This window comes from Pipra filicauda, unplaced genomic scaffold (assembly GCF_003945595.2).
Source record: "Pipra filicauda isolate LSUMZ 115617 unplaced genomic scaffold, ASM394559v2 scaffold1015_size38109_pilon, whole genome shotgun sequence".
Lineage (NCBI taxonomy): Eukaryota > Metazoa > Chordata > Aves > Passeriformes > Pipridae > Pipra > Pipra filicauda.
This window is the reverse complement of record NW_024103447.1, coordinates 19,710-27,160: the sequence shown is the minus strand read 5'-3', so window position 1 is coordinate 27,160 and position 7,451 is coordinate 19,710. Positions and strand designations below refer to the sequence as shown.

Sequence of the window (7,451 nt, the reverse complement as noted above, 5' to 3'; positions counted from 1 at the left end):
CCTGGCACAGGTTGCCCAGAGAACTGTGGCTGCCTGTAAAACAAATATATGCAGGTATTTTTCCCAAAAATGCCAAGGTAGTGGAAAGGATTCAAAAAGGTTTATTCCAGAGGCAAGGACGCTAAAAACTTATGAAACCTCGCAGTGCCACAAGACAGCACCGAGCACCAGGGGAAAGGCAAGTTCCTGTGCTCCTCCAGGGCTTTTTTGTCCTCCCTCTCTCTTCCCCCACCCTCTGTGGCCCGAGGAGTCGCTGTACATGTCTGCAAACATTATCTCTCCTGCATTCCAGAGAGAGAGCACAGCTCTCTCAGCAACTTTCTCTGAAATACAGAAGAGAAGAAGTTCTACCTTCCTGTTACAAATTCTTCCAAAAGTGCACCTATTCCAACACTGCCCCATCCCTGCAATTGTCCAAGGCCAGGTTGGACGGGGCTTGGAGCAACCTGGGCTAGTGGAAGGTGTCCCTGCCCACAGCACCGGGGTGGAACGAGATGACCTTTAAGGTCCCTTCCAACCCTTAACATTGCATAATTCTGTCCTAGGGGCTGCCAAACCCTGCCACAGTCATCCTTTCTTTCCTCGTCTGACCCGGCACAACCCGACTCTGGAGCCTCCTCACCCCATCCCTCGGTGCTCGGGGAGGGTGTCCCGGGACATCACGGCCACCTCCAGCCTTGGAGGAGCCACCCGTGTCACCCGTGCCCGTCTGGCCGGGTGCTGACGGCTCGGGCTGCGTTTTTGGGGTTGAGGGCTCTGCTTCCCCCAAAGCCTCTAGATGGCAATCGCTCGCAGCGCTGCCGCTTTCCGGAGCTCGCCGGAAAAATTGAGGCTCTTGGAGCCACCCCTTTTCTTGCCAGAAACCCTAGCTATTGCATCCTGAAGAACAACGCTCAGAGCCCGAGGTTATTTTCAGCATCCTTTGTGCCTTGCTCCCTGCTGGTTCGCCGTGCAGGGGCTACGGCAGCTCCCCGGCGCTGCATCCCTTCTGATTCCCCTCTCCCCACACGGTGCTTCGGGAGCGAGGAGGACGAGCCATCAGCCCCGACATCAGCACCTGTGGCTCGCAGGGACACAACATACCTGGAGAAAAATAATCATTAAAGCACCCATTTTATTCCTAGCTGGCTGGAAAAGGCTTTCCCCGCTGTATCCGAACTTAAAAGTGTCTTTTTAAGTGCAGGGTGACTGGCTTGGCTGCCTTGCTGCCGTGGGTGCTGAGGTGGGCTGAGCCCGGGGCACCCCAGATTTGTGTGCCCTCAGCCAGGAGCCACTTGCCAGGTGCTCCCCGTGGGGCCATGAGGGACAGGGACCAGCTGGATCCTGCTGCGGATGCTGGGGCTGGAGAAGTTTTGAGCTGGGAAACTGCAAATATCGGCTGTCCCCGGCGATGGGCGCTGTAAATGGCATTTGTTGTCTTGAAAGGAGAGTGCTCCCAGCCCCGGGTGTTGCTCACAGCAGCCAGTATTACCTGGGCAGGTAATACGGAAAATATTGCTGTTCTCTCTGATAGAATGTAATCACACCTGATTTCAACTTCAGCGATGGGAGATGGGGAAAAGCAGGAGTCACCTTCCAGCTGTGTGTCTTCAGGCTCACACTTGGGCACTGCTGCTCCCTGATTCCCATCTCTGCTTTCTGCAGGTTTCTGAGCTGCTTACGGAGTGGGCAGCCAGGCAGTGGGGTTTCACAGGAAGACCCTCGATTTGCTGTATCTGCTGCATCCTGCCTCCAGCTAAGGACAAGGCTTGGCTCATCCCACAGCCCTGGCTCATGCTGCAGCCCCAGCTCATCCTGCAGCCCCAGCTCATCCTGCAGCCCTGGCTCATCCCACTGCCACCCTCCACCTTGAGCTTCCCAGGTAACAACTTTTCCACAAATGTATGTTCAGATTTCTCGAGGAAGGTGTCTGGGCTCTTTCTGACCCCAGGTGCATCCCCTCTTTTAACTCTCTGAGGACCATTTGCAGGTGAAGGTGTAGCACGTCCAGCCCTGTGTATCACCCAGCACGGCTGGGCACAATCACCAATTACCTTCCTGAAAAATGAAGGCTGCTCATTCCCCCCAGCTCAGAAACAGGATGACCTGCTGGCACGCTGAGCATCAAAGAGCTTCATAGCAGCTTTGCAGGACTGTTTTTCCCTGGTGAGACATTTGCCAAGGGCTGAAAGTTGACTCAGCACCAGGGACAAAGAGCTGCAGAAGAGAGCAAGTAGAAAATGATGAACCGTTATAGAAAATGATAAATCCCTGCAATAATAAATAATACAGTGAGAGGTAATTAATTATCTCTATTTATGCTATGCTGCGTGGTTATTAGATGTGTTTCTAACCTAGGCAGCCCGGGATTTCATTTGTGCTGTTCCATCTTCCCTCTGTTAAAACTGCAGGCCTGTGTGGGGCTCACAGCTCCTGGACCAGAAATTAGTCCTGTACTTCCCTGGCACAGACCTTCCTGTGCCTGCACTGGGTGTCCTTCGGTGCAGGCGTGGACACGTGGGTCAGGATCGGGCTGTAGGGAGAGAAACCAACCCCCAACTGAACCCTGGGAACAGCAGCACGACGTGGCTGCATCCCTTGCTGGTGCAGTGATGTCAGAGGCACCAGATGGCTCCCTTACTGCCCGATTTAACGGTGCCTAATGAGGTCACTTCCATAAAGAGGCAATTATTTCCTGGGAGCCATTTGCTAACGTAATTAAATCTCTTTCATGCCTGGTTTTAGCAACTGGCTGAGAGCAGGGCTGGTGTGAAAGGCAAAGCAAGGAGGGACCATTCCAGCAGTCACCACTGTCATGTGTTGGTCCTTCCAAACCAAGAGCTTTTCTGCTTCTCTTTCCCAGAAATGGGTCAGCTTGGCTTTGTCTGGATCTGACCGGCAACCTCTGCACCGGGAGCTGCATCAGGAGCTTCCCCATCCACTGCTGGTTTGGTCTGGAGCAGCCGTGCCCAGGGGCATGGCATGTGGAGCATCCTCACCCGTGCCCAGGGGCATGGCATGTGGAGCATCCTCACCCGTGCCCAGGGGCATGGCATGTGGAGCATCCTGACCCGCTGTACCCACCCAGCTCAGCCAGCTCCCTGCTGCCTGAGGGCAGCCAAACCATTCAGCGTTGGACTTGCTCACACGTGTTCACCTGCAACAGCAGCTCCCGTGCCCTGGGCTGATCTTTCATCCTGTTTCCCTCCAGAAGCACTAGAAAGGCCGTTCCAGGGATGCACCATGTGTAATGTCATTTGTAAGTGTAAAGATGTATTTTAATGACTTGTTGTGTCTGGCATTTTGGAGGTGATAAAGCTTGGAGAATTTTCTTCACTTCTTAGAAAATTGACTTAGTACAGATGGCACTCTGAGCATTTTTATTAAAATAAATAGGAAAAGGCTGTGCCCCCAGAGGCCATCCTACTCCTTTTCCCAAACCTGTGGGTGAAACATGACCATGAACATCTGCCAGGGCAGTGCAGGAACAACAGCTCCAGCCCTTCCTGTGCCAGCGCAGCTTTAATTAAAAAATAAACTGTCAGACACCATAAAAAATTTAAACTTGAATGCCTTTACATCCATCTGCAAGTCTTCTGGCAAGGCTGAGGTGTCAGAGTGGCTGCCACTCCCTGCTGGGCTCAGAAGGCTCCATGTCCCCATGCAGGAGGCTGGGTCCTGCTGACAGCACCCAGTGTCCCCCCGTGGGGGGGATGTGGGGAGTGTGCCCACCTCCCAGTGTGGCTGGCAGCAAGGAACAGTGGTGTCTGATCCCCTCCTGCAAGCTCCCAGGAATGATTTAAGTGCTTTCATTTAACCTTATGAGGATTTTTCAGCTTCCTCGTAGGTGATGCAAATGTCACCCAGGTGGGAAGGAATTTTATGACCACACAGCAAGGCCAGTGCAGCTGGAGATGCCAACGTGCTGCAGAGCAAATGGGACAAGCAGTAGTGGGTGCCAGAGCTGGCCCTGCTGTGCTTCAGGGGTCACAGTGATGGGGACAGGCAGCAATCCCACAGGGAAACTTTTCCTCTTGGTGCTCTGGTCACCCCCACCAGGAACTGGGGCAGTTGATCCCTGCTCTGCAAGGGGATTCAGAACATGAGAGTGTTGCTTCCCTACCAGGCCACCACTGAACTATTTAATTTCTTTTGAAAAATCTGCCCAGTGCCTGGTATGGAAGAAAACTCCCCAAGCTCTGCCTGGAGCCTCCTTTTCTCTCCTTTTCCAGAGCTTTTTTACATTCATCTGCTTTTTGCTATTGCTGCCCCTGGAGAAGGCAGATGTCCCCTTGTCCAGCATCAGCTGGCATTGATAAACCGTGCTCCACCCTGTGGTGTACTCCTGCTCTTGGCTGATTATTCCTGTTAATTATTTCCTTTGAAGCAGAAGCCAGACGCAAAGCCATCAGCTCTGAGTGCTGCTTGGCTTTTGCCCTCACATCTGCAGCTGCTGGCACTGGAGAACCCTCTTGGAGAGGTGGCTGTCAGTGCTGCTGGTGCCAGGACTGAGCCACCGGCGCTCCCAGCCCTGCCCGTGTCCCCACTGCTCTCACCCTCAATGCCCCAAAGCCTCTCCTACAGCCACTTCCAAAATGATATTCCAAAATATTTCCCTTCTCAGCGGTTTTTTGGATACTTGGGTGTTGGATGTGCAGGGATGAGTTGGTCAGAGCAGAGGGTGCAGGAGAGGAGGAGGCTCTGGCTGTGGACCAAACCCTATCGCATCCCTCCCAACTTGGGGTGCCCAGCCCCAGGTGTGGCTGGACATGTGCCCAACCTGTGTGGTCCCAGACACCAATCCACACCCACTGGTTCCAGATTCTGCACCTGGGTGAGGAATGGGTCCTGCAGGGAGGTCCTGGACAGCATTGGTAGGGACAGAGAGGGTAGCAGGTCCTCTGGGGTCAGAGCAGTCTCAGCAGAGCTGAGAAAATTAGACCACTATACCCCAGACCTAACAGAGTTTCCTCTCCTTTCCTTATCTGTTATCAGGAGTGACAGGCTGTTCTGGGCTCATCCACTGTTTCTGCTTCCTTTTCCTTCATCCCAGGCTCACTGATTACTTTGCCTCAGTTTCCACATGGGAAAAACCCAGATGGTGATGATGGACAGGGAAGCTGATACTCAGCAGGAGCATCACCAAGTCCTTTACTCCCTACTCACCCACTGGAGCTCGCACAGCCCACAGGCTCTACCACAGATCTGTTCCAGGAGAAAACAGACTAATGAGCTTCCTGGCAGGGCTGTGAATGGAAAGGGGGTTTTATGCCACAGGTTGCAGCTTGCCCTGTGCTGAGCTCAGCTGTAAAGCAGCAGAAGCCACAGCAGGTTTGCCCTCGTGAGGCTGAATGGTCCTTCAAGGGGCCAAAGGCAGTGGTGCCCTCCCTGCCCCAAGGCAGGGACGATGCCACAAACACTGCAGGGACATCCCTTGTCTCAGAGGACAGCAGGCATTTAAAGAAACTTTGCAGCACTAAATACCCAACACTGACAACTGACCCAGAGGGAGAGTTGCCACTCATCCAACATCTTGGATGGGCTGGAAAAGTGAGGGCTTATCCTTGTCCACAGCTTGTTGCATCACTATTCTCTGTTCCACACAGGTGTCCACAGTGGGAGGCAGAGCGAGAGGGCAGGACCCCCCCCCAGCTCCCTGCACTGGTATCTGGTAAGAGCAAACTGAACCCCGACCTGAACCCACAAACAACACCAAGCGTTGGGATCTAGGATAATAAACCAGAGGCAAGACGCACCTGGGCTGATTTTCTTCCTTGCTGACCCTGTGCACAGGGAGCTGGTGCTCACAGGTTTCTCCCATGCAGTGGCTCTCCCATGCTGGGTGTGGGTCCCGGGATGTGCCTCTTCCTGAAGTCTGCCCAGAGCCTGCCAAAGGCTGCAGGACAAGGGATTTTTGAACTTCAAGTCCTTGATACCTGCTGTGATTATCTTGGACATTGAATCATAGGATCATGGAAAGGTAGGAAAAGCCCTCTAAGGCCTTTGAATCCAACTGTTCCCCCAGCACTTCCAAGCCCACCACTAACCCATGTTGCCAGCGCTGTTAAATCCTTCCAGGGATGGGGACTCCACCATTACCCTGGGCAGCCTCTGCCAATCTTTGACAATGCTTTTGGTGAAGAATATTTTCATAATATTCAATCTAAATCTCCCCTGATGCGACTTGAGGCATTTCCTCTTGTCCTGTTTCTTGTTACTTGGGAGAAGAGACCGACCCCCACTTGGCTCCAACCTCCTGTCAGGGAGTTGTAGAGAGCAAGAAGGTCCCCCCTGAGCCTCCTCTTCTCCAGGCTGAGCCCCCACAGCCACTCCTCATAGGACTTGTGACTTACTCTAAGTCACAGATCTTCCTTTGATACATCAATTTTTCTCTTAAGCTTCACTTCTTCCTGTCATTGGCCTCTCATCAAGAATGTTCTCTTTGGCAAGGAGAAAGCCGGGTAGTTGCTGGGAAATTTTAGGGGTTTGCACAGGTTCCCTGTGATTAAACATCTCTCTGGAGAGCTGAACAAAGAGCTCCTGCTGCCCTGCCAGGAGGGTGCAAGGACCCTTCATGGCACCATGTGCTCAGTGCTGGCATCTGGGTCCTTGCAGAGTTCTGCACCATCACTGCTGTCTCGGATGCCTCCTCCAGAAAGAGGCTGAAGAAAAAAACCCCAAAGCAGGCATTTGCTGTCAGGGCGGTGTTTGGAGGGTTTTATCTATTCATTTTTCATTACAGTGCTTTATAATACAATTTCTGAAAGCAGCAGTGAGAAGCATCTGCTGACAAATACCTCCCATGGCCACCAGAATTTTCAAGCAGCACTCGAGCCCAGGGCAGCAGCTGAGCAGAGGCACTTCACAGAGCTGGAGCTGATCCTTCCTTGCTGAGCAGGAGAAGGGAAGGCAGAGAGGGGAGCAGCTGTGTCTCTGCTGATCCCACTCCATCACAGAGCAGCAAAACCCACCACCAGCCAGGGCCCTTGAGAGCCCGCTACTGAATTCCCCATCTTCACAATGCTGGAAAGAATTTAAAGTATAAATTTCACTGCCAGCGTTTGCCACATCCTTCTGACCTTGATTAATGCTCCTCTTTCCCTGTGGAATGAGCTGTAAGCATTTCTCGAGGCCTGTCTGAGTTTTCATGTTGCCTGGAGGGAGAAGTAATCCCCCTGATTCATGGCAGTGACCTTTAGGATGAGCACAAGTGCCTCAGATGAGATATTTATGCATGAAGTCTTGCTGCCACGGGATCAGGCAAAAGATGAGTGCTGCCATGGTGCCAATGAGCTCCCAGAGCCACAGTGGACAAAGCCAAGGAGCAAGTGCTGTTCCACCAGGTGAGGATGCTCACACTCATCAGCCCAACCCTGCATCCCAGGGCTGGTTAAGCTGAGGCAGAGGCCTCAGAGCCAGATGGACAAGACTGTTTGTCTGCACCATCACCAGCAACACCTGCGTGTTTACAG

General features: G+C 53.0%; 1 long non-coding RNA gene across 1 annotated transcript; it reads left to right on the top strand.

Annotated features, from left to right (window-relative positions):
- Nucleotides 1-980: 980 nt before the first annotated feature.
- On the top strand, nt 981-6,011 carry LOC120323977. The gene is made up of 4 exons (XR_005564947.1): nt 981-1,479; nt 1,645-1,861; nt 2,843-3,238; nt 5,586-6,011. It is a non-coding gene; the product is annotated as an uncharacterized LOC120323977 (long non-coding RNA).
- The last annotated feature ends 1,440 nt before the right edge of the window (nt 6,012-7,451 follow it).